Source organism: Harpia harpyja, chromosome 7 (genome assembly GCF_026419915.1).
Source record: "Harpia harpyja isolate bHarHar1 chromosome 7, bHarHar1 primary haplotype, whole genome shotgun sequence".
NCBI classification, from domain to species: domain Eukaryota; kingdom Metazoa; phylum Chordata; class Aves; order Accipitriformes; family Accipitridae; genus Harpia; species Harpia harpyja.
The window spans coordinates 16,901,145-16,917,338 of record NC_068946.1 but is presented as its reverse complement, the minus strand read 5'-3'; positions in this window follow the sequence as shown (position 1 = coordinate 16,917,338).

The following is a 16,194-nucleotide window of genomic DNA, read 5'->3' as shown; positions in this document are numbered from 1 at the left end:
CTGGACTGGAAGTTGGGGACTTCCAGACAAGACTCTGCTGCACGCATTGGCTTTGAGCCTTTTTTTTTCTCATTTTTGGGATGCACAACAAGCATCGCTTGCTGTTATTTTTTCTCCACAGACAACAATCAACAGCTGTAAAACCAATTGCAAATGCAGCCTGGATCAACTTTCAAAAAGCCCCCATGTTCTCTGTGCGTGTGCGTGCACGTGTGCACAATTTAATTTACTATGGCTAGAGAACTGCATTTGTAGGAGTATATTTAATTTTTTCTTTTTTAATCTCCAAGGCAGTTATCTATGACAGTGAGTGTGTCACAGGACAACGTCACTTGCAGCGATTGCACAAATCAGCCTCCAGCCTCTTGCCTTAGGAAGCTATGCGACCCAGTGATCTTAAGCATGACGCTCCTTGCGTTTTATTGCTGGCCGGAAAGATTTGGTTTGAGTCTCTTTCAGTGCCAGAGGTCTTTATTGCTAAACAGCCCTGGCTGTTGAGTAATACGTGAATTTAATATACACATACTGGAATGCCTGCTTGGAAGGTAGTGGAAATTCAACTTAAAACAGCAATCAGCTCTTTTTTTTTTCCTCTTTTTCATTCCGTCTCTGAGTTTTCTCCTTGCTGTTTGTAAACTACTTCCTGAGCTGTTTCCTATGCTGTTACAGCTCTTCATGAAGCAGACTATCATCTCAGTCCTACTCAGGCACATGAAAGGGATGATATAGAGGAGGGAGGGGCAGTGGCAAGTCTCATAAAAGCAGCATCCTACTTGTGCTGCTTTGACAAGACATGAAATAGTCCCATTCTTCCTGACCATCTCATTAATAATCAAAATCCATCCACAGAACAAAGCGTTGCTGGTAACATTTCAGCTCTCTGTTTGGCAAGATGCATGTGGGGAGGACATGGAAGAATCTTATGAAGAAGAGCACCAAAGTCCATGTGGGACTGTTTCATACCTGGAAGAGGTCAAGGAAGGTTTCTGGGGGCCAGGCTTTGGAGAGGGAATAGAAATCATGCTTTTGAACATTCTGCATCAAAGCTCTCTTGAATGTACCACTGTTGCCTCTGGTACTTTTTGCTAGGAAACAAAAAGCTTCTGTGACAGCTACCAGCAGTTACAAGAGTGGAGCTATGTTACTACAGGGGAAAAAATTCTAAGTCTGTAAATGTGTATCTGAATTTTTAAAGAAGTCTGGTGCTTTTCACAGAGCTTTTCAGCAAGCACTCTACACTTCCAGCAGGAGCGCTGACAGTTTACTGGGAGGAAATCCTGTGTTTTATTCTGAAAGAACATTTGCAGTTTGGTGCTTTCAGGTATTTCATTTTTTCCCTAATGTTCCCGGTGCCAGGATCTGGGGTATAAGTGAGAGAACCATCTTTCCTTAAAGCAAAAGATCTATTTTCAGCCCTCACAACTGAAAAAAAATTCTGAAAAACATAAACTCTAAAAAGACATGGACAACATAATGGAAGGATGTCACAATTTTTGAATGGTTTGGGGTAGTGAAACTGAACTTGTGGTTGTCCCTCTGCCCGTTGCACATGAGAAATTTGATTCTAGGAGTTATGCTCCCATGATCAGCAGAGAAGCATACTAAGTAGCTATCTATCCAGTTAATGCTCCAAATTTGACCACCAAATATTGCAATAAGCTGCTCTCAAACAAGTTACAGATTCAGTATTTTTTGCAGAAATAATGACAACCAGCAATTTGGCATCCTCCGAGAAAACTGTCATTTTCTAATGGGCTGTTCATGGTAACCCCAAATAGACAAAATTAACTTAATAAGGTGTCCTGGTTTCAGCTGGGATAGAGTTAACTGTCTTCCTAGTAGCTGGTACAGTGCTGTGTTTTGAGTTCAGTATGTGAAGAATGTTGATAACACTGATGTTTTCAGTTGTTGCTCAGTAGTGTTTAGACTAATGTCAAGGATTTTTCAGCTTCTCATGCCCAGCCAGTGAGAAAGCTGGAGGGGCACAAGAAGTTGGCACAGGACACAGCCAGGGCACCTGACCCAAACTGGCCAACGGTGTATTCCATACCATGTGATGTCCCATCTAGTATAGGAACGGGGAAGTGGGGGCAGGGATTCGCCGCTCGGGGACTGGCGGGGTGTCGGTCAGTGGGTGGTGAGCAATTGCACTGCGCATCATTTGTACATTCCAATCCTTTCATTATTTCTGTTGTCATTTTATTAGTGTTATCATTATCATTATTAGTTTCTTCTTTTCTGTTCTATTAAACTGTTCTTATCTCAACCCACGGGTTTTGCTTCTTTTCCTGATTTTCTCCCCCATCCCACTGGGTGGGGGGGAGTGAGTGAGCGGCTGCGTGGTGTTTAGTTGCTGGCTGGGGTTAAACCACAACATAAGGTATTCATTATATATCATCTACCAGCTTGTGCAAGTGTCAGTCAAGAACGCAAGACCACACCTGACCTTTTAATAGACACATTTTTCTAACAGCCACTTTCTATCAAGTTATGTTGTAAAGCAGCTTAGCTTTTATCCTGCTGACTGATCAAAATACCCCTCCACCCCTCTAGCATTGAGCATCCTGCTCCATTAATGCTCCAGAACTCCTATCACACCTCTTAAGTCCTGTTCCTGTGATGAAGAGCAAAAGGTGCATTGTGTCTCCTGGGGCCTCTCAGAACATCACTATTGTGGGTGTGGGCTACTAGAAAAGGAAAAAAAAAAGGCATCAAGCACAGAAGCAGTGGCCTATTGTTGTGAGGTGATGATAGGAGATGGTATCTCTGGCAGGTCAGCATGTCTTAGGATGTCCCATCTCTTATCAAGGCGAGCCTGCTCTATGTCAAAGCCCATGGATCAAAATGAAAACGAGACATTCCCCAGGTCAGTGCCCTGACTCTCATACACTTACGCAAACAACCATAGCTGTTAAAATGTCACTGCCTGTCCTGCCCCTGCACCCCAAGTTACCTTACCTAGCAGGGAACAGCAGAAGCCTCTGTGCCAGCACTGCAGCATACCCGTGGCACCCACCTCCGCTGGCAGCCCATATACACTAGCCAGCCTGCAAATTAGGAGCCGGGGACACCGGGATGTGTTCCCTGCTGCAAGGCTAGTCACCCTTGGTGGCTGGTATTGTCAGCAGCTGGGACCCCTGCAGTCTGATCTGCCAGGGCTTCTGTGGTGTAGTTAGTTAGGTGCAGTTAGTTCAAGTTTTAGCCATATGCCTCAAGACCATTAAAGCTCATCTCAACCCACAAAAGGGGTTTACAAATGGACAGTGGCAAACAAGTTGCCTATGAAAGAAGTGTCATCATACTGCATCAGACACTGACTCCTGAGTTAGTGCAGCAAAGCATGAAGTTATAACCTAAGTTTGCAACTACCCAGAAGCCCTGAAAATATCAGGGCCCATTCTCAGCTACTGTGAGTGCTTTGAGATGTTCCTTTTTTATGGCTTTGATGTGGGGCTCAAAGCACCTTCCCCACTGTGGGGGAAGAGACAGCTGTCTCAAACCCAGGGGAAAACTAGTGCCATTCATCTGAAGTGATGCTATGAGGTGCTCCCAGTACCTGTTTTGAACCCCACAGGCTCCTGCATCCCCTTTCTGGGGTCTTCCCTGTCCCTGTGTGTCTGCCTTTACCTCAGCTGCTCTGCGAGGTGAGGAGGACCCAGTCAAGTAACTCTAAGTCCTTCTAACCAACACAGATGCCTACTGCGAAGAGCAGAGATGAGTCACCTTCAGCTTTGCCCTGGGACAAATGTGTCCAGGTGCCTGCTCCCGTTAGCTGCAGTGGGGATGCAGATACGGTATTTGATTTCTATGTCCATGAGAAACAAGGAACTGCCTAAGGAGGAAAGATAGAGAAGATGCTGAGATTCTTCCTCATCCCATTTTTTGAAGTGGCTGAAACAACCTACAGACTGGTGCCACTGTACTGTGGCTGAGGGAAACCCATTTTCAGTTGCTGGAGAATTAAAGGGAGAAAAGTATGAACATGAAGACTAGTTTTGTTTTACAATAAACATCAGGCACAGACAAATCAGCTGTGCCAAGTATAGACAAACATGGCTCTAAGCTGCCCTTCATTCTGCAGGTACTGAAGAGTCTCAGTCCAAAAGAGTGACTCTCAAACTCTCCATAGGAATTCTGGCTGATAAAGTCAGGGTTTCAGACAAACCCCACACTGTTCCATGGCTGTCGATGCAGAACCCAAGGGTGCTCTATAGCAGAGTGACAGGTTAGGTAGTGAAATGCAGGCAAAGGGCTCCCAATGAATGGTAACTAGCTCTATCTGTGGCACATTAAAGATCAACTCACATAGGCTGGGGGATTTTTTAATATGGAAGGTCCTTTCCTTTGGGGTACAGTTTCCTCTCACTTGAATCAATGATCATTTGTTAAATTAATTCAGAGACAGAAATCAGCTACACTGCATTCATGCTCTTTAATTGTCCAGTCAGCGAAATCAATGCTTTTATTGAATTAGCCACTTGCCACAGCAAGTTTTCTTTGATTTCTAAGGCTCCCATGAATCAATAGGAGTCTGTCATAGCCTCTAAGCAGAGCAAAGTCAGACCCCAAGTCACGCTGGTGGATGAAAACACAAACATCCCTGCAGAATTCTCTGCATTAGGTGGATATGGGACTATTTGGCAATTTGCCAAAAAACTACCTCCAATCACTTCCTTCCCTGTCTCACCAACTGCCCTCAGCTCACAACTCCACCCCGGTGTCGTGGTTTAACCCCAGCCAGCAACTAAGCACCACGCAGCTGCTCACTCACTCCCCCCCCGCCCCCACCCAGTGGGATGGGGGAGAAAATCGGGAAAAGAAGTAAAACTCATGGGTTGAGATAAGAACGGTTTAATAGAACAGAAAAGAAGAAACTAATAATGATAATGATAACACTAATAAAATGACAACAGTAATAATAAAAGGATTGGAATGTACAAACGATGCACAGTGCAATTGCTCACCACCTGCCAATCGACACCCCGCCAGTCCCCGAGCAGCGATTCCCCGCCCCCACTTCCCAGTTCCTATACTAGATGGGACATCCCATGGTATGGAATACACCGTTGGCCAGTTTGGGTCAGGTGCCCTGGGGCTGTGTCCTGTGCCAACTTCTTGTGCCCCTCCAGCTTTCTCGCTGGCTGGGGTTGAGAAGCTGAAAAATCCTTGACTTTAGTCTAAACACTACTGAGCAACAACTGAAAACATCAGTGTTATCAACATTCTTCTCCTACTGAACTCAAAACATAGCACCGTACCAGCTACTAGGAAGACAGTTAACTCTATCCCAGCTGAAACCAGGAAACCCTGCCTCATCAGCTCTCATCTCTCACACTTAGTATCTTCTGTTTTCTTGCTTCCTTATCAGCTTTTTCTGTGCCGTAGGCAAGATCTGCTGCTGCTGTCTCCATATTTTCTTAGGTGCAGGTGTCTATGCCAGAAACATCTTCCCCTACACAGGCCCGCATCTGATAAATCTAAATGCCTCTCCAGGACTCCCTTCCCTGTGATGTTGGCAGTAAGTCATCTTTAATCAAAGTGCTGGTCCAAATACTTTGTGGGTTTTTTTCACAAAGGTAATTTTGTTGTTGTTGTTTTCCAGCCTTCCCATAAAACTGGCCATTTTTTATCAGCACAGCTGGCTGGGAAGCCTGACTCATACATAAATTACCACTTTTACTGCATTCCTTCCCTTTGTCAGCCCTTCTGCTCTCAGCTATGTGGGACAAGACCATTATTCTTCAGTGTTTAGCAAACACTCTACACATAATGGGCGATAACTGTAAATAAATGAAAATAAGCCCTGAAATCAAATGAAAGCTGACTGACAGGACTTTTGTGAAACCATCTGAGCTTTGCAGGTTTTTAATCAGCTGTGCTGCACTGTTACATGGCACTTACAATGGCTCTGCCTTACTTCTGCAGTGTTAGACAGGATCGCAAGGGGATGGCAATGGAAATCAGGTCTTTAGCTCTTTTACCCGTGGCTCACTTCAGCTGATGAAGAACAATCTGTGCCTTATAGGCCAAGAAGCACCATGTAACTTGTGACTGGCATAAAATGATGGATAGCCCAGCATTTATTGCCTAATCAGAGTTTCTTCCTGGAAAACTGGGGGTAGTGATAGAAATTAATGCTAAGGAGTGGCAGGCTGCAGGAGATGTCAAAGTGGAAAACTGACGGGGGAAACTTCAAAAGACAAGTTGGCCCATTGTTAGTGAGTGCAGAAGTTCATAAAAATCCTGTGCAAACAAATTTTGATCATGTGGTAGAGAACAGAACAAGGGGGAAAGGCAAGGACTGCAAAGACGAGTAAGTGCTAATCTGAGCACAACTGAAAATCGGGGGAAAACAGTAAAACAAGCTCAGAGGGCTGTAGTATTTCAGCTACCGGGTGGAAGTAAAAGAAATTAGTAGCAAGAGGAAAACAAAACTGGTGCATTGCATGACACAGCTGCAACTGGGACATCAAACTAGTATGAGTAATATTACATGGTATTATTTGTAGGAGAAATAGCAATGTTTTCACCATGCCAACAATGAGAGTCTTGTGGCTGCACATGTGTTTGAAATGGATATTGTTTGTGTAGTATTGCCTACCCCCAACACTCAAAACTTTCAAGTTAGGCTTGGAAACTGTGAAACTGGCTTGAAAATTAACAATTTTATAAAAACAAAACACTCCATATATCCTGAACGTCTGCCTTCTGGTTTTCAACCTTTTACTTTCAGTTGCAACTTTCAGTTTTCTGCAGTAACTGAACTAGAGCTGCATTTTCTGGGAAAAAAAACAAAACAAAACCAAAACCAACCAAACCAAAAAACAAACCATCAAAAGCCTCATCATCCTCAGAAAAAATCCAAACCACTAATTCCAAGATCTGCAGTGAAATCATGCGATCAGCAAAAGCCAGCTGCAAACCAAGTAACAACAAGTCTTTGGACAGAGGAGAACATAAATACTGACGGCAGTGAAAAGGTGAAATCAGAAGATGGGAAAGAACTGGAAGGAATTAATCTAGTGGTGGCTGGTTCAGATGAGCAGCTTTGAGGCACCTTGTTAAGCAGGGTCCTGTCTGCCCAACTCAGAATGGTAGACTGGCCTGTGGGGAAGAAAACCAGTAGAGCGTATTTGGTTGAGCATCTTTCAAGATGGGCTGATTTCAGAGGGAAATGCATATATAGGCACTACTGATGGGGTGAATCCAGCAAGAGCTGGATATTGTTTGTGTAGTATTGCCTACCCCCAACACTCAAAACTTTCAAGTTAGGCTTGGAAACTGAAAATGCCTTGAAAATTAACAGGTTTATAAAAACAACACGTGCACAGACAGCAGCATGACAGCAGGCAGAGCAGCGGCTGCTACTCCTGGTGCCAGTGAGGCACTGAAGGTAGAGAGCCCACCTTAACCCACTCCTGCTCACACCACCCCTGAACACAGATAGGGTTGCCAGGGCGAACACCAGCAGACCCAGGCACAGCCTCTAACCAGCACCAGCCACAAAGAACCAGCCACAGCCCTGTGATAAGCCAAGGCTGGCATAGTCAGCAATGTCGGCTGCAGCTGCAGGAACCAAGGCGTATGCTTTTGTTAATAATGTGGAAACTTCTTTACGGATTAAACTGTGAAGGCTAAATCTACTCCCTACTACAGCCCTGGCTTATTTCTGTTGTGCAAGGGTAGAATCTGCTCCAACTGTCACACTGGAGGTCTACAACAGAGCTGGAGATCAGACTGCAAATGCTGGACTTCCCACTGCCTTGTCATTTATCTCTGCTTCTTTGGGAATATAAGGAACCCCACGAAATTCAGCATTCAGGGTCCTCCCTACACCCAAGAGGCTTAGAAGAGGATCTCTTTAGCCTAAAATGTCTCTGAACAAAAGAGCTGCCCTCTTTCCAGATGGGATGATGCTGATGGTTTAGTAAAATTAGGAACAGTGGATCAATAAAGGAGGACTTCGGCAGACAAACATCAAAACTGAACAAAAACATAGGATGTGAAGAATTAACCATCCTTTCCCCAAACTATAACATTAGACCTGAGTCTCTAACATTAAGCCAGGAGTAAAAAAGATTTCACAATTCAAGCACATGTATTCTCAACTCCTAGTCTCAGTGTGCTCTTTGCTATGGTTTATGGCATCAGTGGGATTTGATGCTACCTAACACTGGGATTTCAGCCCCTTGCAGGAGTTAATCTATAAATGAACTCCCCATGTTCTATTTAAAGGATTTTTATCTAACCCATTGTGATTAAACTGCCTCTTGCCTGGAGAAATTGTTTTAGCCCCATGTGTTTGTTACAATGCTGATGTGTGCTTGTTGGCCACAAGATGAGTTAAATGGATGTGACCAGACCCAAGCAGCAAGTATTTTTCCAGGTTCTGACAAGGTGTGTATTTATGTGAAAAATAGTGTAGATAAAAAAAAAAAGCTACTCTCCAGCTCTCCAGAAATAGCTAAATGTTGCATATTGTCAGGAAAATTTTATGTTTCGGGAATTCTGTCCTCAGCATGTTCGCTTCTTTTCAACTACATTAAATTAGTTAATAAAACACAGCAAAATAAACTGAAGGGTTACCCTGTCCTTATTAGTCACCCAAGTCTTATAAGACAATGGAATGAGGCCATAATTATGTGATTAATGATATTATCATTAATTAAAAACCAGGGCTAGAGAAAACATTAGTTAGGTAAATTGAAGAACACGGTTGAAAGTCTGTAGTTGTGTTTTTCAGGAAGTCCCATTAAGTTCCCTCTGGCCCTGCTGCCTTGGCCTGAGTCCGAGGCTCAGTTTTTACACTGAACTCAAATTGTCACCCCCATGCATCTGTTAATTTAGCCCAAGAAAACAGCTCCACACAATTAAAGCATGACTGATAGCTCCAGTGACTCCAGAACAAGAGCCACTGAGCAGAGATGGGCACAGAGACACAGTTTCAATGCCTGAAATGTACGGAGACAACCGAAAGCTAGTGTGGAGGAAAAGTGCACTACTGCAAAGCCAATGCTGATCCTGCTCTCGCTCCAAAAGGGTCAGACCCAGCCACCTTCTTCGCTGCTAATCTGCAGGAATCAACAAGCAAGTCAGGACACAGCTTGCATGCTGGCAGGAACCACAAGCATCGCAACTGCAGCTCCAGGGTAATTAGTACCTGCCTCAGCTCTGCCTAATGAGGGGTAGTATTTGTCATCCCCATCCTGAAGGCTCCCTGCCTCTTACAGGTGGATTTGCTACATCCACACAGGCAGTGTCTGTGCCTACGATTAATGTAACTCAGTCCTGCCCGGGGCTTTTCATCAATAGATTTCAACTGCACTGCAAATGGGGACATGTTGTTGCCCCTGTTTGCATGCAGGGAAACCCAAACAACCCTCACTTAATTTGCATAGGATTATCATGCAGGAAGCAGAACTTGCATTTCCCAAGTCCAGAGCCGTGCAAAGCCTGCTCAAAAGTTTTCCTGGGGACTCAGGTTAATGGAATAGTAGCTACATGACTAAATACTATTTGTCTGAAAAATATTATCTGGAAAATGACATTGTTTATTCTAGAACCTGGAAATGTTCATTTTAAGGCCTCCTGATCAATTTCAAATACTTGCTTTTTAATGAAAAGCTGAAAAACATGGCTTTGATTGAGGTGAAAAATAAAAGGGTTTGGTGTAATGATGTTTTCTAGGCAATAATACCCTTCCTTTTCTAGTCATTCCTAGCCACAAAACTTCAGTGAGATGATTCTGAAAAGCCAGAATTTGTCCTGTTGCGACTGGAGACTGAGTAAGGAAGGTCAGAACAGAAAGGAGGAGCCACAACTGATAATGAATGCAGGGCATACAGGATAACAGCCTTTCAGAAAGCACAAGAAACTCCTGGGGAATCCAAAGCCATTGAGTTTTGAACACAGAAAAGAAACATTTATTTTCATTTTTTTCTCCACAATTCTTCATTAAAATGTTATCCATGTTTCTAAGGCCAAAATACAGTGACCTGGTCCAGTTTCTTGGGAGGAAAAAAAAGTGATTTATGAAAAAATGTTTCACTCTTTCTTTCTTTCTGGTTTTTTTGCTGTTAAAATTAGACTATGTGTAAAAGCAGCAAAATCTGAAAAAGGACGATTTGCTGCAACTAAGAACATCTTCTATTAGAATAAAAACATCTGCCAGTTAGAGAGTGCTCCAAGCCTTCATTGGCTGTGGCACTGACTGCTGGATGATGCTGGACATGTCTCTTCATATGACTGTCTCTTTTTTCATCCTCCTATTTTGCCATGATTTTTATTCACATCACAAGGTCTTGCGGCAAGACCTGTTTTTATCCTATATCCTGGCTCTCGGGGGTCCGGATCACAGTTAGCTCCAGAGTAACACACATAAATAACCATCCATGACTGTCTTTCCAGGAGAGCCTCCTTGTGCTATCTTTGGTAAGCTGCCGTTTTTTCAGGCATACTGCAAACTGGCAGCTCTGTCTGCATTTGCTGTCAGGTCTCCTATGAGCCTTTTAGCAATCTCACAGGGTCCCCCAGTGAGCTGGAAATGAATACAGATTCACAACATTTGCCCTTCCCTGTAAGCCAGCTCCCGGATATTAGATGGAAAGGTGAGCAGAAAGTTGACAAAAGTGAGTGATGGGGTTTGTGCCTAAACCCTTCAAAGTGAACACGGGCTAGTCTTCCGCTCAGGGAAATTACATTTTCCTCCCTGTCTCCAGAGCCTCTCTCTTCCCTAGAGAAGTGTCTCAGGGACTTTGTGAACCAAAGATGACTGACGCTGGATTGCTATATGAAATGCCTGCATTCCTTCTTAATCTGTTGCAGGCTCTCTCGCCAGGCTTCACTGATTTCCAGATGCTTCTCAACTCTTTACTATCAGCCTTGACTCTATTTGCATTGTGTACTAAGAACTCCTCCTCGACGACGATTTTTGCTTTGCTTCTTGCTTTTGCTTTGCTTTTTGCTGTAGATCCCCCACGCTCTACAACAGATGATGCCTAGTGGACAGTAAAATTAATGTTATCTATCCCTCCAGGCTCTCGCTGGGAGACAGGAGAACACCCCACCCAGGGAGCATTTCATCATCTCCCAGATCCTGTTGGAACAAATTCCAAATATCTGGGGAACCACAATGAATTAACATGCAAATTGAATCCTAAGCCGAGATTCATGTCACTGTCATCTTTATGTATTAGACTGTAGATCGTGAAAGGAATTATTCTTCAGCCGGCTAATTAAGCAAACATGAAGCAAACTAGGGTAGCAGACAAGAGCTAGGGTTGAGGAGCCTGGGTTCAAGTACTGGCTGAGGCAGAAAATTCTAGGGTGATGATGGGCAAGTTTGTTAGGGACAGCTCTGAAATGCACAAATGACAATAGGAGGCCATTAATGGGACCTTGAGATGGACTCCTGTCCTTGTCGAAGTACAACACAGATTTCCACTTCCTCTGTCATACAGAGCAGTAAGCTAAAACAGAGGGACTGTGAGATGAGACAAGTTAAATAAAAGGTTTGAGAACAAAGCCTCTCCCTGCCCTCTGCGTACAGGTTGAGTCTTCCAAAAGGTCCTTCCCAGCGCTTGACTCAGCCCCAACCTCAGTGCACTCAGGCAGCTACAGCTGGCTTTGCAGCACACTTCAGCCTCATCCGGGAAAACTATAGCCAAAAGATGAGGAAACTAGCTAGATTCCCTGTTTTAAAAACGAAGGTGCCATTTCTTACATAGGCATCTTTGAAGGTTCCACTCTGATCCCAGAAGAAAACTATCCCCATTTTAACTGTCCTAGCGCGCTCTAGTGGGAGCCCATTCCCTGCACAGCACGACAGCATCCCTGCAAGGCTGCTCTCCCCGCAGCAGCCTTCTCACCCAAGGACACAAAGTTATCCAATGCAGGTGTCCGAAGAGCTGGGGGTGAAGGGAGGCAACTGTAAAACCAGGTCCACTGGGAAAGGGTCAGTGATTTCAATGGTCTGATTAGAGAAAAGGTAAACCAGCCTGGTATTATTTGAGGATAATGTCATTTCTTTGCAACTACAGCAAAAAAAACCCCAAACCCCTAAACATTTTCCCCGCTTTGCTTTTCAATGAGAATTCTTCCTTTCACGTGAATAGCTCAAGGAGACACGTAAAGAAACTCAGAGAGGATGAGATTTTTTTTTACTGCAAAACCCGTATTTGCAATTACACACAGCCCTGTTCAGTCACACCCTTCAAGCATCATCTTCCTCCCATACCTGCACCCTGTACGTCAGTAACATACCACCACCACTGCCTCCACCTTGCACAGCCAAGGCTGTTCTGAGGGCACAAGACCTTTCTGTAAAACACCGCTTTGCCCCTTTGCTTACACATAACAGGCTGCTTCCTCACCCACTGATACAGGGTTTCATGTTCTTGGATTCATTCTGCATGGAGGTTTCAGACAATAGAGTAGGCACCAATTCGCCAACAGGAGAAACTATTTTTTACCTTTTTATTGTTATTATTCTTTCTATGCTTGGATAGGAACAAGCCTCTGTGAGGAAAGGAATGGGAACATTCAGAAAATAAATTGTTGTTTGGTTTATGCACCTTTGGGTCTCATTCATAATCCAGAGCATTACGAGAAAAACTCAGGTTGAAATCTGCAATATTTATTCTATTACAAGGAAATTGTTTCTTTTGCAGGAAAAGCATTAGACAGCAATATCAAAGGTTTGGGAAAACCGACCACTTACATTGGTGCTCAAACAGGAGATGTAACCTTCAAACCCCAGGTCAAATTGTACACGCAAAGCTCTTTGGTGTCTCTGAACTTTAGCTAATAGGCTAGCCATCATCTCTGCAGTGACATGGGACCCTGATCATGGATTTACAGACAGTATGCCAGCCCCACGCATGTGATTTAAATGGGACCTCCAAGGAACACAGTAAAACAAAAGCTGGTCCAAGCTGATAAGCGTTGAAAAAGAAACTGAAGATGCATCAGAAGCCTTCAGTCTCTCAGTTGTAGAGTACTCCCAGCTAGCCTGTTCATCAGCTCAGCTGCTGAAGTTACCCCACAGATTTGGTAACTGGTGGCACATGGCATGGGCAGTGTGATGCTGCTTTTGAACAAGGTTCAGCAGAGCAATACTTAGCAGCTCTTTTTCTCCTGGAATACACCAAAAAGACTTCACCCTGCAGTTCTCATGAACCCTTAAAGCAAAAGGCAGATAAAGCAAAAGACTGGATATAGCAGTAAATGTTGAGAAATAGCCTGTATTAAATTCCACTCCCATCTCTACTGTTGTGTAACACTTGAGATAGATAGGGCATTTGAAGCCTGCTTGAGCGTGCACCTTCACAAGTACTCAACTTTGAGGTACATAATCCCATAGTACTGAGCGTAGGGGTATATACAAGTGCTTGCAAGACTGTCATCTCTGTAAGACTGGAGAAATTGAGGCCCAGCGCCTGGCAAACAGCATCCTGAAGGAAGATACCAGATACCAGAACAATGCAGATGATAGCAGTGCCCCTTGTGAATGTAACAGCTTCCTCACTTACACTTCCTTGCTTCCCATTTAAATAACTGTCAGTGAAGAAAACAGGAGTTTGGGTAGGACAGAGATGTATGTATTTATCTTAGATCATGTTAAATACGACCACGCTGAAAAAGCGCAACCGCTGCTTGAAGGCAGCTCAGAAAGAGCATAGAAGAGGCAAGAGGTTGTTTGTATGGGACTAGAGTGTGGGGAGGTATATGAATGAAAGCAGGGCCCAGTTAAGAAAAATAAACTTCATATGATGAAGAATTTCAAAGTTGAAGATTGTTTTTATAGAGGCAGATCAAGATCAGACCACTGCTGTAACACTCACCACCGATGACAATTCATTTCTGAAGCCCAGGTTGCCCCAAACCAGACCAACCACAGACCTCCACTTTGGTTTCCTATGTTTCGGCTGTCAGGCCCAGCCCACTCCTCTGCTAGCCCCCAGGCAGCTGCAGTATTAGCTGGAGAATCCTAGCTTGTTGGCTTCCTACCCTAACAAACTAACACATAGCCAAATTAACCTGTTTTTCCTACACTCCTCTTGGTGTGCTACATGGAAAAAAAAACAGTAGAGAAGAGACCTACAATAGGGACTCAGAGCCAAGCTAAAAAGCATTGCTATTACTCCCTACAGTCTCAAGAGAAGGGAATCTAGAGTGTTGTCCTAACAACGGCAAAGCCAGGAACACCATCCCTTTTGTATGTCTCTATTCAGCTTCATCCTCTTTTTACTTCTCCTTATTAACACAGCAGAGTACATTGCTAATTAGGCCTGATTTTTCTTTCTTGGATGTAGGCCCTCATATGATTTAGAAATAACCTTAATCTGGTATTTGTAATTCTAGTATTTACCTCCTCCCATGATTTCCAATATGATGTTACTGCATTCTTGGCTCAAGACTAGCTTCTGCAATGATTTAAATCACCAGGAAAAAACTCCAGCGAGACCTCGTTCCTACTGAATAAATGATGGGACATGAGCAGAACACAGGATATTTGAATATCCTCTAAACATCGCCGAAAACAGTTAATTGGTTAAGCTCTATAAAGCAAAACTAAACCCTGGGGGAGGCAGACTGTTTGTCTTCCCTGCGTGGCCATCCCAAAACCAGGACATATCTGTCACATCCAAATCCATACAACCCTCTAGCATGCAGCCAGAACACCCCTTGTCGGATGTCAATCCAAGAAAGGACACAGGTAAACCAAAACTGCCCTCCTGCCACGCAAGTCCCTGTGCAAACAGAAACCTGGTCTCATGTGCCAAGGGACAACAAACTGCTGGACAAACTGAAAAAGCAAATGCCGCTATTTACGCTGATAACGTCCCTCCGACTGTTTGTCTGAAAGCAGTAGTGGCCCTGTCCTCTTGTGCATAGGCTGACATGGCCACCCGCTCGCACGCAGCTTCTACGATAACACAAAACACCCTGCTTCACAAACAGCATGCATGCTGTTCCTTGGCTGCTTGGGTGCTGCACTAGAATAAGCAATTGCTCTCCAACATTGGATAAATATGCAGAGCTCTGTCAAATTTTTCATTTTCACATATATTAATCATCCCCAAAGCCCACCTCAGCTGTACAGATCTGTACTCTTCGTACAACTTTTATTCTCTCAAAGGTGTGTATTTTCATAATGATAGTGCTCATGTACCACTTAACAGTATATTTTCATTTGGCCCCAGCCACACTTCTGAACAGTAATTTATTACTGCTTGTCACTAGCTGCTACTAAGAGTAACACATATACTGGGTTTATTTAGTGTGTTTAGTATTTCTTGCTTGACTCTTTCTTATACAGACAATACCGCCCAAGCCCAGAGATTCACAAATCAAAACAGCCAAGTTTCTGGGCCTTCCAGTTGCACTTGCTTTGCACTTCCCAGCTTTTTGTCTGCAAGATCTAGAAACTTTCATTTATTTGTTCTTTTTTAATTATAGTGGAGAGCCTAATGCAGTCTGCCAGCTCTGGGAGCTGCAAGTGTACAGTGAACACCTATGTGGATGATGAAAACATGAGAGAAGTATGCAGGGATGTCTTGGTGGCCTGCCCATGCTGGCTTTATTGCTTCAGGACCTGATTCAAAACCCATATACCAGGCCCCCACCACCTCAGAGGTAACATATGTCAGGGATGTGCATGTTATATGAAGGCAACTAGGTCGCAGCTTGCTGGACCCGATACCTGCAAAATGTTTGCCATTTTGCTGGGCCATGCTACCCGCTGGGAATGGCAGCACTGACTGCGTGCTGTTGAAGTGACAGGGCAGCCATGGAAAGGCCTCCTGCAAACACTGGCAGCGAGGGGTTGTGCTGCAAATTAACTGCAGAGCTCTCCACCTGCAAAGCAGCATGGGTTGCTGCTGTCCCACTGCTGCACTTCAACCCTGCTGGGGCGTACCGCAGCACAGTGGAGATTTTTACCAGCAACGTTCAACTCAACGTGTTTTGTCAGTGCTAAAATGAAAACAAGGAAAACTCTTTTGCAAGGAGTTCCAGGAAATTTGGAGGCCTGTAGGGGACAAAAGCTCCCCCTGTTAATTCCCCTTACAGGGAAAAATAAAAAATAAATAAAGGGAAGAAAAGCATCATTTTACTATCTGCAAGCTTAATTTTTTACCTCAGACTTGGTAAACAAGCGCTTTGTCTTTGCCCCCACTCATCAGTAGATTGTAA